Raw genomic sequence first — 17852 nt, 5'->3', positions numbered from 1 at the left:
CATCAAGTTGTACGCCTTAAATATATACAATTCCTACTTGCTAATTAATACCTTTTATGGAAAAAAAAGTTATATCACTCCTTGAATAGAAAGTTAAAGTAGAAAGTAATGATACCCACTTATAGGAAGTCAGTTAGCACAGGAGCCTTTGATTATGAAGCAAGGCTGGGTGGGGGACTACCCCAAATACTGGAGAGTAGTAAAGGGTAAGAATGCAAGTGGAAACCTACTGACTATGTGTCTAAATATTTAGAAGTTATACATCAAGCCATGCCCATGGCTCAGCTCTTATTCGTAAGTGACAGCCTGCAGCTTATTCCTCAGATGTGATCCTCACAGACTAGAGGCCAAGGTTGTGTGGACTCCCCTGTCCCCCTTTCTACTTTATCCCATCCCTTCACTGCCTCTCACCCCTGACCCCCAACCAACAGGCTGTTGAGCCTGTCAGCCTGATTGCTAATGTGGCTCTCTTAGGGGAAGGCAGGCTGGAGGCTGGGCTCTGACACCACAGCATAATTAGACCTGCCCAAGCCTAGAATGGGAATTTACTAGTTCAAGTGCCGTACAGTGCATAGATGACCTTCTCCAGTGCCTCACTTTTCTGACCTAAGATTTCCAGGTGGTTCTAAGCACCTTCCCAAACTGCATGACCCCAGCAGGGAAGAGCAAGGGAACAAAGATATCTGGGTAACCTCATCTCCATAGATCCTCACTTCACGTAATTTGAGGCAGACAGTTTTAAACTTGACTCTCTGGCATCCATGTACATATATTGCCACACTCTCAGCCTTATCTGTACTGACTCTGTAAGCCAATGCAGCTTGCGCCTCCTTCTCCCATACACCATTCACTCAAACGGAGAGCAAAATTTCAAAAACCTTCTTATGATACTAAATTTAAAACATCTTTATATTTCAGTGTTTTTTGATGTGTAAGACACTGTAAAGTGTGGGGCCCAGTCTGGGGATCCTTCTTGCCCTGCTCCGAGGATGGCAGGGCTGTGAGCCTCCAGAGCTTCCACCTATCTTCTTCATGTCTCTGAGCAACCTCACCATGAACACTCATTTTCTGAGTAGTCCGGGGTTTCCCTATGCCCAGCACTTGAAAATGCCTGAAAGAGCATAAAGGCAGAGGGAAGTTATGGTCAGAACATGGGTTAGATGAGTCACAGTGACAGAGGAAACCACCGACTTCCATAGAACCAACTCCCTGCCCTCAATTGTCATCTTTTTCAAATGTGGGTAACCCTGCTATGGGGTATATCCTTAGCTGAGATCCCCTGGATGGAACCCAGAAAGGGGTACAACTGTGATTCCTTATTGTAAAGTCAGTGCACAGAACATGCCCACCTGAGTCACAAAAGCCTTTGGATACCATTCATTTCAGCTCAGTTTTGCCCATGCTGTTTTTTGTCCCTTCTAAGGCCTGCATTCTAGGAAAGCAAATGACTCACTTGAAGTCTTGAAGCAAATTTGTCCCTTCAGTGGCCATGTCCAGCAATAGCCTGAGAAACTTGATGGTTTCACTTCTCTGGGGGCTAGACGCAGGAAGTTACATTCTAAGAATATGAACATTGAGGAAGTGAAGCAAGCTGAAATTGCTTCCAGGCCCCTCAGCAGGATGAGGGTGGTGGAGAGCTCCATTAACTTAAAATGGCAGGAGTAGTGGTGGCCCCAGATAGTTCACCTTCATATGAACTATAACTGTATTTAAAATTTGTTGGTTTTACTTAACATTTTGATCTTTTCTATGTGTTAGAGTAAAAATAACCATGTTCTCTCTGTCTACAAAAGGTCCTCGTTGGCAGTCTCTTTTATTTTATTATTTATTTATTTGTTTACTTATTTGAGACAGAGTCTCCTTCTGTTTCCCAGGCTGGAGTATAGTGGCCCAATCGCGGCTCACTGCACCCTCTGCCTCCTAGGTTCAAGTGATTCTCATGCCTCAGCCTCCTGAATAGCTGAGATTATAGGCATGTACCACTATACCTGGCTAAATTTTATATTTTCAAGTACAGACAGAGTTTCACCCTGTTGCCTAGGTTGGTCTTGAACTCCTGGGCTCAGGTAATCTGCCCACCTCAGCCTCTCAAAGTGCTGGGATTACAGGCATGAGTCACTGCACCCAGCTAGTCTCATTTATTTTCAGCAACCTGGATGTCTTTTCTTCCATGGACACTGGGGTTTACTTTGGGGTTTTCCACATCATAATTTTTTTTTTTTTTTTGGCTTTCTTTCCTCAGCCATTTCTCTCTTATTTTGCTACTTCTCCTTAGCTTTTCTCTGAGTTGTCGCCAGATCTGTTAAGTTGTAGATGTGTACAGGACTACATGAAGTTTTAAAAGATTTTTTTTTGAGATGGAGTCTTGCTCTGTCACCTAGGCTGGAAAGCAATGATGTGATCTGGGCTCACTGCAATCTCCACCTCCTGGGTTCAAGTGCTTCTCATGCCTCAGCCTCCTGAGTAGCTGGGATTACAGGCACACACCACCATGCCCAGCTAATTTTTGTGTTTTTAGTAGAGACAGGTTTCATCATGTTGGTCAGGCTGGTCTTGAACTCCTGACCTCATGATCCACATGCCTCGACCTCCCAAAGTGCTGGTATTACAGGTGTGAACCACTGCACCTGGTCTAAAAGATTTTTTGAACAAGCATGGAAAATACTTTTATTAGAAATATATATCAATCATTTTATATACCGTGGAGTGAGTACATCAGAGTGGTTAAGAACATGGGGTCACACAAAAGTCCACACCCTATTTCTTACTGGCTGTGTTTCTAAGAAAATTTTTAACCTCTTCATGCCATGATTTTTCCTCTTATGAAGTGAGTTTAATAATAGAATTACTATATCTGTTTGCTGAGAAAATCAGATGATACAGACATAACACACCCAGCATAATGCATGGCTCACTGTGTGTTTTCCACAAGTATTAGCCATTAGTAATAAGATTGTACTTACTGAGGAATCGAAGAAAAGTAAAAAATGGATCTTTCCCTCAAGGGGAACATGTATTACTTGCCTCCGTTAGGTGGAGAAAAAGACAATTCTTCAAATAATCATATTTCATGATTATTTGAAATATGATTATTTGAAATATGAATGGTATGTACTGCAAATCTGTTTTTGTTTTGTTTGCCTGCAAAATGTCCTCTCTCTTTTAGTAAAAGCATCCCGCTTCTGTTTTGAGGATCTTTCCCTTCTTTGTCCCCCAGGGTCATTATGCTATATGGGCTGTAAGTCTATTCACCCCTACACTGCCCCACCAAGGGTAGCTGTTGGTCTTAAACCAAGAGAATGTGGCTCCCTCTTCCTGGAGTTTGACTCTTGGGTAGAGTAGCCTAAGGTGGGAGCAGGTGAGCAGAATCATCTCAGTGGAATGCCAGAGGAAGTCTGGGTATCTGCTCCTAAGATATTAGGATTCTGCTGGATCCTGTCCTTCTGGATATCTTTCAGTTCTGTGAACTATCCAGCATCCTTAGCTAGAATTCAGTTCTACTACTTGCATTCAAAGAGCCCAGAAGATACAAAATGGAATTAAAGCCAAAATAGAGGAGTTAAATACTGTGTTCAGAAGGCAGATGATGTTGGTCTAGTGTGACAAAGGGAGGCTTCATGGAGAAAGTAGCGTATACAAAATGTGTCCATCTATACAGGCCAGCCACTCCCTATCTCCATTTCCGCTTCTGTTCTCACTGGCAAAGAACTCCCTCTGCTCTTGTCTTTGCATGGTGGTTTCTCACCCACTCATGACTTCTGGCCCATAGCTCCTGCTAGACACATCTTCTTTCTGTTTCTCTTCACTCTTTTGTGCCCTGATGTCTGTAGATTCCCTCAAACTCGCATTTAAATTTTCCATTGGAGAGCATCTGATTAGTCAATCAACTGTCATCCAATATAGAACACCTGTTAGGCAAAGTTCTTTTCCTGGGTTGCCTTGGAGGTCACTGTCCAGGCTGTATATGTCTAGCCAGATGCTTTGACCAGAAGAGTGGAATCCTGTGGCACAGAGCATGGTGACCCCTGTGTATGGGACTGTGAGGAGAGGGCTGTGGACATAGTAGGCATAGATTGTGTTTTGTCTAGGACAGCCTCCTGGATAAGTCATCTAGATTCGCCATATAGGCAATAAAAAAGCCACTGAAGATTTTAAACAAAAACTTCTAGAATGTTGTTCAGAAAGATGAATTGGTAACTGTGTGGGAAAGGATGACCAGCACAGGATGCAGGGAGGACAGCGTGCAGGTTATTGCAGTGGTCTCGGTAAGAGGTTATCAGGTCCTGACCCAGGGCTTAGGCGATGGGAATAAAAATAAGAAGCTGATGAGGAAGGCATTTAGGAGAAGTAGGCAATGGGCTGCGTGGAGGAGGGGAGGAACAGGAATCTGTCAACAATAACTCTGAAGTTTTGGATTTGTGTGACGAAACCAAAAACAGTACTAGGAAACTCAAATTGACTTGTGGGAGGAAAGGAAAGGTGCTTTGGATATAATCATAATCCAAGATGAAAAAGGCCTAATAATGATTAGAATCAGTGATTTTAAAACTTTGTGTGTTTAATTTTAATGTAGACACCTTTCTGCACATGAAATTTTACATGGAAGTCCAACATGTGAGCAAAATAGAAGGAAAACTAATCTTGTTGAGGTAGAATTGGGTCAGAGGGTCCCAGGTACTTCCAACTCAGGCCTCCTCTCATTACTTCCCCAACCTGGCTCCGAGAGACGCCGTTGACCTGTGAGGCGTGTCTGTGTTTCTCTGGTTCCTCCAGCAGCCGCGCGGAGGGGCAGCTGCTCCACTCCGGCCAGAAACACGAGTTATCCCGGGCCGCCCCCAGGCCCGTGGGAGCTCTGAAAGTTTCTAACACACTTAACGGGACCTCTTAGATGGTGCATGGAAAGTGGTTTAAAATCACAGCTCCATCTTTTTACGGAAGAGAACATGATTGTCTGACAAAGCAAAGTAAATTACCCAATGGTACACAGCTGGTCAGTAACAGATCAAGGACTAAGACCCAAGCTTTCCTAATGCAGAATTTGGTATTGGAATGTCTAATGGGTGCTGGGTGCTAAGGCCACAATGTGAACGATACTCAGTCTCATAGAACTTGCCTTTAAACAAACAGGTGACAGAGCTACAGTGAGAGAGTGATAAACCCTATGGAGGAAGTAGAACAGAGTGCCGTGAGAGAGGTAGCTGCCCCCAGGCTGCCTAAGAATAAGGAGCCAGGCTGTGGAGAACTAAGGTAGGTATACCCCAAAGGGGAAGAGCAATTACAAAGACCCTGAAGCAGGAATGAGCTTAATTGGTGTGAAGAAAGTCACCAATGTGGTCGAAGAACAGGGAAGAAATTAGGAGGTAAGTGACAAGAGGTGAGTGACCTTGGTGAAGCAAACTGAGACCAATCAGGTACCGTATTGCTTTGTGAAGTTCAGTGTCACCACCAAGACCTTCAAATGGAGAGTTGCAACAGCCACTAAAAATTCAGATCAAGATAGGGCTAGAGATATAGCCTTAAGAAGTGGTGTGTTCTGAGGAATAGGCCATTGGAAATGCCAGAAGTGCATTAGGCAGCAAAAGGCAAGATTACAAGGAGAAAGAAAATGCCTGAAGAGAGAAAGTTAGGGAACATTTATAGGAAAGCAGAAGAAAAAAATCACAGAACTAATAGAACTAAGAGAAACACCAATCAAGTGTGACCTTAGAGAAGCTATGGATGCCAGGACCTTCAAAATGCAGGGAGATGTCAGCAGTGTCAAAAGCTTCTACCCCTAACCATCCCCCAAAGTCCAAAATAGTCACACATGAGGAATAAAGAGTCTTGTGTTTGACAATAAGGAAACACAGCTGTTCAGAAAACTTGGAAAGCACAATCTCAGTAGGATAGTAGGGCTTTGGGTTGAAGCCACATAACAAAGCTCGGAGGAATCAATCACGTGTCAGAAGTAGATTCAGTGCAGTTCGTAAACTATGCACCGAGCATTGACATGTGCTATAGTTGCATTTGGCATTGGGGTAGAGAGATAAGAAAAGAATCATCAAGAATAAGAGATAATTAGTGACTTCACCCTCGAGTAACATATTATCTAGAAGAGATAGGGAGATGAAAGCTGAGGATACCGTGAGAATCTGTCAGAATCGAATGCATTCCCTACTGATGCCCCCAGAAGTTTCCTATTTATTGTGACAATGATGAACGCATTACGGTTACCATTTCTGCTGCAGCTTTGACTCCTTTAGAAACATTGGCACCATCATTGTGTTATAGAACTTGTGTGTTATGTGGAGCCTCATAGTTCCATATCAGGTCAGGCCTCAATCCAATTTGGGTCAGAACATTCTAAGTAAAAGGCAGAGCTGTAGGCACAAGACGTGATCCCAACACTCAACGCTTCTGCAAGCTAATGGGAGATACAAATGCTGGAAGAAAAGCAAAAGCAACGTGCTTTGTGGAAGAAGAAGATAAGAGAATTCTCTCTGAATTCTTGAAGAAATGGCATTTCAATTCCATGTGTAAGGTTGCCTAGGCCTTTACTAAGCACGCTTTTCCAGTCAGTAACTGATAGAGCATTACTTTATTATTGTAAACAGGATAGAGGGGTCCCTACCTATCTTGCTCATTCAACTAGGCTTAAGGACAAACTAGGGGATACTCAAATGTTTGCTCACTGAAATAGGAGCAGTGTCTTAGACTCACACTAGACTAGGGGTCTATGTGCCTCATCATCCTCTTCCTCTCAATCCTCTGGATCATATTACATTTACTGGAACGGGAGTTTGATGGCAAAACAGATTTTCCAAAGTGGTCAATAAATTACATATATTACCACATGAAAGGCAAGGAAGGCTGTGAGTGAGTAAAAATGTTTAGTAATTAAACATGTGCTTGTTTTAAAGTTCTTTGTAATAAGATTTATTGCAGTATAATTGGTTTTCCTTTCCTACAAGTTAATCATTTTAAAACCACAAAGGAACTGCAAGATTCAGCTTGTTCCAGGGCTGTATTTTCCCTAACTGGCTTGTACTGGCTTAGACATGATGTAATGACAAAAGTCTTTTTCTAAATGTATTGGCACAACAACTAAGATATCTTAATTCCAAAGTCAAAAGATTTTGAAGAAATAGATTTTAAAAGACTACCAAAAACTAAAGGAAGGGACAAAATATATATTAGTCTAAAGTATCTGAAAGATGCTTTTCTATATAATAAATCAACTCTAAATATACCATAGGAATTTTCTGTGCTTCTGTTCCTTCCTGTCAGTGTTTGTTACTTGATGATTCCTTCCATTTAAATGTGAGGAGGTATAAGTGAGTTCATTCAGAGAGAGATGATTTAAACCATAACTTCCAGTGATGGAAGCCAAATTCCCCATTGCACAGCACTTAGGCTTTGGAGATCTTAGAAGATAGTAGGAATGCAGGAATGTAGGAAGGAAGGAAGGAGGGGAGGGAGGAAGGGAGGGAGGAGGGGAGGGAGGGAGGGAGGAGGGGGAGTGTGGAGGGGAAGAGAGAGGAGGGAAGGGAGGAAGAAAAAAAAGGAAGGAGGGAAAGAAGGAACTGGGATCTAGGAATAACCAACAATACTTCATGTGAAAACATACTTTATCCTTTACATATTTTGAGAATGCTATTTGATATGATCCTTAGAACAACCCTGTGAGGTAGGCAAGGCAAGTATTTCTATCCTCAGTTTAATGCACAAGAATATGAAATACAGAAGAGCGTGAAAGTTCTAGAGTTCAAATTCAAACTTTGATATTTTATTTTTTTGGCATTACTTTGCTGCATTATCACATTTGACTGCTATGCTGCTGTGGCCAAAACACCAAAAAATTCTGGGTATCTCCAAAGAGGGGATTTCAATGTGTATCTTTGGATCTGCAGAGGCTCTGGGACCACCTCTATAGTCTTGAGCTGTCAATCTTCCAGTCACTGTGCTCTAGGGGTCATTGTGTGTGCTCTTATTGTGGTCCATGCTGCCGGAAAATAGGACTAGGTGGATGTAATATCTCCCCTGATGAGCACACACATCCACACACACTCAAGACAGCATATTTCACTTCTGCGCTATTTAATGTGTGCCCATTTGGGGTGGGAGGCACATCTTCCAAGTGCCCTTTGGGCACAGCAGTTTGTAGCAGGGTGAATAGCTGCAGAGAATACAATCTTTCTCTTCTCATTCCAATCCAAGGCTCCTATTTCCTCCCATTTCTCTTCCTTTTCTCCTTGCACATTATAATCAGCTCCTGTCATCTAAACCCTCCTCTAACCCGTGACTAGTGTTTCATACACAAGAGTGTTTCTGAGTTAGAATAAGATCATGAACCCAGGAAGCTTTGTAGCCAGCATGACTCTCACCAAAGCAGAAAAACTGCTGGATTCATTCAAGGTCATATAGCCCACCCTGGTCTGCAGGTGATCATCACAGCCCCCTCGTCACCATAGCCTGGGTACAGGAACCACCACAATGGGGACTGCCACTCCAGGAGGGCATGCTGAATGAAGTCATTGTCCTTTGTCACAGGTAAAGGTCAGAACTACCCAGTGCCACATAGATAAAATGAGTACCTGTCTTTACTTTTCTTAGCAGAGTGACTGTCTAGGTATTGCAATAGAACTATTCTACCTTAGAGAGAAGCTACCCTGGGAGTCACTGGAAGACTGGAAGGTTTTGTGCTTGAAAAGAGACCCAATCCATTTCAGGGACCTGTTATTCCGCAAACCATCTACTTTTGATCACCAAGTATATTCCCAGTGGTCAGCGACCTACTTTGCCATGAGAATGTTGTTTACCCCTAGGTTGTAAAATTATACAGACCAAATAATCTGATATATTGAAACTATAACCTGCCAGTCAATTCATATGATGGACTAAATATGTCCTACTACTTTTAATTTTTTTTTTCTTTTGGAGTGTGTTTTGTATGCAATCTTGGCACTTTTTACTTAAACTTCTCACATGAGTAGCTTGGCCCAGTTTTAACCCTAAACCTAATATTAGATCCTCCCTGAGAAATACACCAATAACCTTAGTAATCAGAATTGATTTGCTATATTCACAGTATTACTATCCCTAGTGAATTAGGAGGCAATGAACAAAAACTCAGAGTTAAATTTTATTTTAAGAAATTTGGAAGACAGTCTTATTAATGGTTGTGTGCCCACCTCCTGAGAGCTCCAACTATGGGAATTAGCCTCGAGGGTATATCCCGAGAGCCTTCTCAAACTTGACTCAATTCTGATTATTATGATTTCATGTTCAGTAACAGGCATTCAGCTGGTATAAAACTATGCATCCACAGGGTGTGTTTTTACCCCCGGGTCCAAAATCTTAATCCTTCTTCACTAAGTAAAGAATCATCAATGATTATACCACCAAAGGGAACACCTTAAACTATCTTCTTCCTTTTTCCAAGAAGGAGGAATTGGGAGTTGATAGCATCAACTGTCAGTTACTACTGGAGTTGGGAAAGAGAAATTAACATATCCTCCAGGTTGTGTGAGACACGTTATGATGATCTAAGGGTGTGCCCACATCGATTTGCTGTCTGTGGAATGACTACATCACTCCACGTGGTTTTAAAATAATGAGTTAAGGCTCAAGAGGATTTGGTGTTTTCAGCTACTCTATGAATCCTTAGGGTTGATTCAATTATTGACGTAGAAATAAAGTCAGGCATATGTTTGGGAAAAATGACTACCTCGTTCTTTAGCTAACTGGGACATATGGCATGGCTGAGTTGTGTAAGTATGGGAATAAATAGGTTCATGGAAAAATTGGATGTCAACACTTTCTGTCCATGCCCACCTGAAGATCCAGCAAGTCTCAGATGTTTTATATCCCAAGTGCAGTCCTTCCATCATTCCATCTGGTCCTTACCTTTCCCTGAGAGAAATTCCTGATGATTGGCTAATATTCCTTGTATTTTAGAAATCACGGGGCAATTCCCCCTTGGCTTTGTATATGCTTAGGAAATACAGATAAATTTTAAAACTAACCTAACTAAGATATCTAGCAAAGAAAAACTCTTTCCTCAAACAAGGCTTAAACTCTATTCCGTGGACAAATAATAATGCATCTTTTCTTAGACATTCTTTCCTATTTTCTAAGCAACCATATTCCCATGCCAATAATCACCGTTAGTGTGGATAGTTCAGTAGTTGGCTAAATGGTCAAATGGTCCTCACAAAGGGCAGAAGGGTCTTCAGATTCCACCACCCATGGAGGAAGAGCCCTCTGTCCAGAACGAAATGAAGGGAGGCAGGACTTATTAGTTGTAAATAAAAAACCATGATTCATGTTTTTATTTTTAATTCTAGAGAGATTATTTTTGAATATTTAAAACAGAATTTTATATTCTCAAAAATACCAGTAGATATACAAACACTTAAGTTATTTGACTAAACTGAGAAGTGGCCCTGAGATTGTACAGACAGAGGAAGCACTTGAGGACCACAGCTGTAAACCTGAAAGAATGACTTCAGATACTGGCATTGAGGGTGTGCTTTGTGTCTGATTTAGTTAGATCCCTCACCCATACCTCTGTCACCCATGACCCACCCTTACCAGCCTCCTGCAGGATTGAGGAAGTAGCAGCCATGACTTATTGAACACTTGCTATGTGCCAAGAAGTCTGCTAAGTGCTGTAAATCCATTCTTTCAGTTGAATGCACAGCTCTAGAGATAGAATGGCTGGGTTCAAATCCCAGTTCTTCCACATACTGCTTGTGTGAGCTAGGACAAGTCTCTTTACCTCTCTGTGCTTTCTTCCTCACTCATAAAATGAAAACAAAAATAGAACTTTTGTGACAATAAGTTAATTAATACATGTGAAGCATGTAGACATCTCTGGCACACAGAATAGTATTATATTTTTGTTACTATTATCAACCATACTTTAGAAACTGGGACTCAGGAGGTCTACATAAGGCAGGAGGCTGAGGCAGGAGAATCACTTGAACCCAGGAGGAGGAGGCTGCAGTGAGCCAAGATTGCGCCACTGTACTCCAGCCTGGGTAACAGAGTAAGACTCCATCTCAAAAAAAAAAAAAAAAAAAGAATCCCTTTTGAAGCAATAAAATATACCATTTGTTCATTTTACCTATTTCTTTTTACTGCTTTTAATGTGGTTACTAGAAAATGTAGAAATCTGCATGTGACATGTGCTGTAGTTCTCTTAGACAGGGCTGCTCGAGACCACAGGTCCCCTGAATTTCCTGCTTCCAAGGCCTCAATGGGCCTCTTCCACAGGCTCATTCTCCCAAGGGTGGAGTCCCTCAATGATGTGCACACCCTAGTGGTGGCCAGTGGGCTACCAAGTCAGCAGGTGTGGAGGGATCACTAGGTGGCATGTCCATACCCTTGCACCTGAGGTTACTCGCAATGCAGAGAAGAACCAGCCTGGAAGAGGGGCCTCATAAGTGTCAGGGACAGGCCTGGGCTCTGGTAAAAGTGGCCTTGAGGAGGTCAAAGAACGTGTATTGTTGCGGGAGATGACAGTGAGGAAGCTGGAATAATAAAGGTGGACGTTGACATTTATGCTGACAATGCCTCAAGCAAGGCTATGGGGTGTGAACTCACGTGAGTTGGGGTGCAGGTCTTTGCAGTTAACAGCTTTTTGTTTCTTTTTTTTTTTTTTTGAAGTGGAGTCTTGCTCTTGTTGGCCAGGCTGGAGTACAATGACACGATCTTGGCTCACTGCAACCTCTGTCTCCTGGGTTGAAGCGATTCTCCTGCCTCAGCCTCCCGAATAGCTGGGATTACAGCAACCAGCCACCATTCCCAGCTTATTTTTGTATTTTTAGTAGAGACGGGGTTTCTACTAAACCCATATTGGCCAGGCTGGTCTCAAACTCCTGGCCTCAGGTGATCACCCACCTCAGTCTTTCAAAGGGCTGATATTATAGGCATGAGCCACCGCACCCGGCCGACAGCTATTTTCTTTCTGAAGAAAGAAGTCAACTTTATGGCTAAAGGCAAAAGGGAGAGGAAAAATATTAGATGTCTGAAATAGAGTACAATGTGAGATTGTTGTATGGATTTGTCTCAAAATTTATCTCTTCACTAAAGGCAGAGTCCAGCCTCTCATAATAAATAGTGGGACCCAACCTCTGGCAGGAACCAGAACCTGACCTCCTCATGTCTAGTAAAAGGAAAGAGGCCAGGCACAATAGCAGGTGCTGATAGTCCCAGCTACTCAAGAGACTGAGGGCAGGAGGTTCGCTTGAGCCCAAGCGTTGGAGGTTGTAGTGCATGGTGATTGCATCCATGAATAGCCACGACACTCTAGCCTAGGCAACATAGCAAGATTACTGTCTGAAAAAAAAGGAGGATCCACTGGGTAAAGAGTATTTAAAAAGCAGAGACTTTAATATTCTAATATCCAGCATCTATAAAGAACATAAACAAATTTACAAGCAAAAACCAAACAACCCTATTAAAAGGCAAGCAAATAATATGAACACATTTGAAAAGAAGACATGTATGCAGACAACAAGTAGCTGAGAAAAGCTCAATATCACTAATCATTAGAGAACTGCAAATCAAACCACAATGAAACACCATCTCACACCAGTAAGAATGGCTATCAGCAAAATGCCCAAAAACAACAGATACTGGCAAGGTTGTGGAGAACGGGGAACAATTATACCTGTTGGTGGGAGTATACATTCATTCAACCATTGTGGAAACTGTTTGGCAATTCTCAAAGAATTAAAAACAGAACTACCATTTGACTCTGAAATCTCATTATTGGGCATATACCCAAATGAATATAAATCATTCTACCATAAAGACAAAGACATGCATTATGTTCATTGCAGCACCAGTCACTATTGCAAAGACATGAAATCAACCTAAGTGTACATCAGTGGTAGAATGAATGAAGAAAATGTGGTACATATACACCACGGAATACTATGTAGCCATAAAAAAGAACAAGATCATGTGCTTTGCAGGAATATGGATGGAACTGGAGGCCATTATCCTTAGCAAACTAATGCAGGAACCAAAAACCAAATTCCACATGTTCTCACTTATAAGTGGGAGCTAAATCATGAGAACACATGGACACAAAAAGTGGAACAACATACACTGGGATCTATTTGAGGGAGGAGGATGGAAGGAGGGAGAGGATTAGAAAAAGTAACTAATAGATACTAAGCTTAGTACCCAGATGACACATAATCTGTAACAAACCCCTCTGAGACAAGTTTACCTATACAACAAACCTGCATATGTAACCTTGAACCTAAAATAAAAATAAAACAAAAATAAAAAGCAGAGACTTGGCATAGAGAGTAAAGGAGAGGTCTAGTTTGCTATGCTATAGCAAAAGTGGGGACTCAGTCTTGGGAAAAACACAGAGGTCTAATTTTCAAAACTGTATACAAAGTCACAGTTGTTCAGGCAAAGATTTTTCATTGAGTCCCAGACAGTTGAGTTGCAACTCCCTCAGTCTCTTTTGACTAAGGTCAGTCATGGTCAAGCAGTCTCAACAGTGGGGAGAAGATGGTCAGCAAAGGCTGAGAAGCTGGTGGGACCCGAACATCATCCAAGATAATATGGACACATTAGCTCAGCTTCCCTTGACTCTGGGACATGGATGCCATCAGACTAGTGGTGTCATTTCAGTAGAATTACATTTCATGCCCCCTGATAGACAACCTATGGCCTGGCCTGTGGAAGAGAGTAGAGGAATTAACAAGATAGAAGGAGAAAAGTGGATGATGCTTATGGCCTAGACTTCAGCATTACTGTATGCTCTTGAGAAGATCATTTCCTCTCTCAGCCCAATTTTTATTTGTAAAATGAAGGAACTGAAATCAGATGATCTAATATGTTCCTCTAAATTTTTGTATCTTATATAAATACAGATTATACAATATTGTCATATACCCCTAGTCCCCAGAGCTGCCCCACTGAAAGATTTCAGGAAATGTTTTAAACGTAAATACCAAGTAGAAGCATATTACATATACAGAGTGTACAGTGCAATTCTCATAAAATAGCTCGCAGCCCTTAATTCATATTCCAGTTAATCCCACATAATGCCTGGGTGATTTTTGTTGCCAAGTACTCATCTTCCATTACCACGACTGCCAAATGTTGCCCATTATTTCACTTCTTTGAGACTTTGCTTCCTTAACCTTTATCTTACCTTGCTGTTTTTCAAACCATAAAGCAATTTAGATGTTTCCTATGAAATTGGGAATGCAAGTATTTAGGAGATATCTTATTTATTAAGGAATAAATCCTTATAAGTGGGCTCAGAAAAGGATGTGGCTGGAGGCACAGCTGGTGCTGAGTGCCAGCCCTCTGCTCAGCTCAAAATAACCTGAACTAGAGTTGGCCAAAAACTGAGCCAGCGCTAGCGTACACATTGTACCCCATGTGCTCAAAAACTTTATAGCTCACAGACTTCTTTTTCCTTGCGTTGTTTTGGAAGCAAAGCCACAAGGAACTGGGCACTCACTGAGCCAAGGCACAAGCTGGTTAAAGGATACCACCCAGAAAGGCTGATGCTCTTAACTCCAGAAGACAACACTTCTTTTCAGATAGAATTGGAAGGGCTGCATGAATGGTTTTGCTTGTGACCTGTATAGGCTTTTAGTGCCCAGTCTAATAAAGGAAAGAGGAGGTTGTCCAGAAAAGGAAGGCTACTGGAGTATGTAACAATTTAAAAACAAATAAACCAAAAAATTGTTTTAGTTGCTAATTTTACATATTTTCGGCTCAAAAGATGGGACACAGATAAAGATGCTTGGGCAATGTACTTTAATCCAGCACAAATTATGAAAAAAGAGCATCAATATCTTCACTTATAAAGAACTGTAAGACATAACAGGTAGATTTGGACAGTAAGTCCAGTGTCATTGCAACCAAAATTTAAAAGACAGAATTCTCTGGATATCGCATACTTACAATTGTTCCTTGCCCAGTTGATGTGTGATGACATTATTGAATGAGTAATGCTAGAGTGGTTTCGATGAATTTTGCATATATGTGTGTGTGTATGTTTCTGCATATATGTACAACTGAGACATATTTTACCTGTTCAGGCTCATGTATGAAAGAGAAATTTTTCTTCTCATAGAATCTAATTTTAGGGTATAGTTTTGTTACAGGAAAGGGGTCCTGATCCAGACCCCAAGAGAGGTTTCTTGGATCTTGAGCAAGAAAGAATTCAAGGCGAGTCCGCAGTGCAAAGTGAAAGCAAGTTGATTGAGAAAGTAAGGGAATAAAAGAATGGCTACTCCATAGACAGAGCAGCCCCAAGGGCTTTTGGTTACCCATTTTTATGGTTATTTCTTGATGATATGCTAAACAAGAGGTGGATTATTCATGCCTCCCCTTTTTAGACCATATAGGGTAATTTCTGTCAGAGTGCTGGTGGGAGTATAGCAGTGATGACGACCAGAGGTCACTCTCGTGGCCATTTTGGTTTTGGTGGGTTTTGGCTGGCTCCTTTACTGCAGCCTGTTTTATCAGCAAGGTCTTCATGATCTGTATATATTGTGCCGACCTCCTATCTCATCCTGTGACTTAGAATGCCTTAAACATCTGGGAATGCAGCCCAGTAGGATTCAGCCTTGTTTGACCCAGCTCCTATCTAAGATGGGATTGCTCTGGTTCACACACCTCTGGCAGTTTTGACAATTTAGGTCAATTAAGACATCATGATAAACTCTTACAAAAATGGCCATGCTATTCCTATAAACTCAGCATATTTTTTATTTTCCAGAGATCATTATTAGCAGCAGTCCAGTTTGAGTGTCTTGTAAGCAGTGAGGTAGAACAAAATCAAGGTATCTTAAATCAGCATTTCGCATACTTAAATATACCAGGCAGTTATAAAAGTCCAAAAAACTAGAAAAACTAAACCATGAAACTGTAAAGCCTTTCTTCCTCTAAACGCGCCATTGACCTCAGGTAATAAGCAATTGTTTGCCTTTTTGATTGGTAACCTCTGCCTCCCGGGTTCAAGTAGTTCTCTTGCCTCAGCCTTCCAAATAGCTGGGATTACAGGCGTGAGCCACTGAGCCTGGCCCACTTTTTAATTTAGAAAACAAAATTTATCATGCCTGGTAGTTTGGGTTTTTCTCTGTCTTGGTGCTAGAACAGTGCTGGTTTGGTTTCTCTTTGGAGTGCTGATTCTCTTGGCTTTATGTTGTGCATCTTGTAGTTCATGTTGGAGTCTGTCATCCAGGGGTCTGTAATGACTCACAAACCCTAGCTCTAAGGGGCACATGCTGTGGGCTTTGGTGGCTTAATCAAGCCAACAAGTCAGAATTACACAGAATTCCGACTCACCTCTAAGAGATCAGTGAGGGGAACTCATCTACAAAAACCAAGGAACCCAAAGGAAGCTGTTCTTGAATTCCATAGCTGTTAAATCTTACTTGAAAGTCAGTAACATAAAGTCAGGAGTTAAACAATCAGCGATTTGGCTAAGTTCCTCAACCTTATATTAAAGAGCAAAGCACTGGTTTTGTGACTTATTCGAATGCTCTGACCATTTCAACATTTTTTAAAAGGGTGTTGCTGGTGCCACCTAGTGGAAGTATTGTAAATCTCACAACCTCGTGATAAATTTGTAAATCAAGATATTTTCTGTGACCAGGGCTTAATCCACTCCTGTTGGCCCTGAGAAAACTGTGAGTGCAGATAGTTGTTTTTTTTTTTATAAACGTGAAGTGGGTTAAATTTGGTAGCTTGGTTTGGTGGCTATCTTTCGGCTATATATGTTTTGATGTTTTTATTCTGACATGAGGATGTGGAAATCCAGACAACAATTATCATTTAATACAAAAGCTCTCCCAGGATAATCCTGAGAGCAAAATTTGTTACACCAATATAAGATCTTGTTGGTTTCTCTCATTCCAAATACAAGTGTGCTATTGGTTCACTTTGAGGAGTTTTTCAAGCCTTTTCCCCTTATTGTCTATGAAGAGGTTGTTACTAGCTGCAGTTCAATTTGTAGACAGTGCATTTGCCTAGTACATTAGCTCTAGGCAAATGCACTCTAATTTGTGAATATAATTTTACTTCTTATAAAGCATTCATTTGGCCTTCTCAACCTCATTTGTGAATATCTGTACAAACTGGCTGTCTGTATTTTACCTGTAACCTATTTGATAGAAGATTCTATTAGGACCATCTGCTCAGTTCATAATTAGCTCTCTTTAGTATTACCCCTATCCCCAGTGGTAAACTCCAAATAGACATTTGCTATAATTTGAATTTGATGCTTTGGTTACCGTGGAAGGACACTGATCAAGGTAACACCAATTAGATTTGGAATTTTGAATTGAGACTGAAGTAAAGATGGAAGTCAGGAAACAATCTTGACTATATATATTTATCTATATACCTTTATGGTATATCTGTCTGCCTATCTGTGTATCTATGAGAGAGAAGTATCATACAAGAAAATGGTAAAACATAGGGAAAGTGTTTGTAAAATCAAGTTAAACATCTTTTTTATTTTTGATTGTTTATTTTTTGAGATAGGGTCTCACTCTATCACCCAGACTGGAGTACAGTGGTGTAAGCATAGCTCACTGTAGCCTCAACCTCCTGGCACAAGTGATCCTCTTGCCTCAGCCTCCTGAGTAGCTGGGACCTGGCTTATTATTATCATTAATTTTGAGACTGGGTCTTGCTCTGTCACCCAAGCTGGAGTGCAGTGGCATGATCACATTTCACTGCAGCCTTGACCTCTCTCTGTCTCAAGCAGTTCTCCCACCTCAGTCTCCCTAGTAGCTGGGACTACAAGCATGTACCACCAACTCAGCTAATTTTTTTTTTTTTTTTTTTTTTTTTTAGAGACTGGGTTTCACCATGTT

At 41.3% G+C, this 17852-nt stretch overlaps 1 long non-coding RNA gene across 2 annotated transcripts in view; it reads left to right on the top strand.

The window, feature by feature from the left end:
- Window positions 1–17852, top strand: part of LOC116556405 — a 400504-nt gene that overhangs the window by 254362 nt on the left and 128290 nt on the right. The window lies entirely within an intron of this gene.

The sequence above is a fragment of the Sapajus apella genome, unplaced genomic scaffold (assembly GCF_009761245.1).
Source record: "Sapajus apella isolate SASKATOON/1434 unplaced genomic scaffold, GSC_monkey_1.0 scaffold16, whole genome shotgun sequence".
NCBI classification, from domain to species: domain Eukaryota; kingdom Metazoa; phylum Chordata; class Mammalia; order Primates; family Cebidae; genus Sapajus; species Sapajus apella.
The sequence above is the reverse complement of the archived record's forward strand: the minus strand, read 5'-3'. Positions and strand labels throughout refer to the sequence as shown.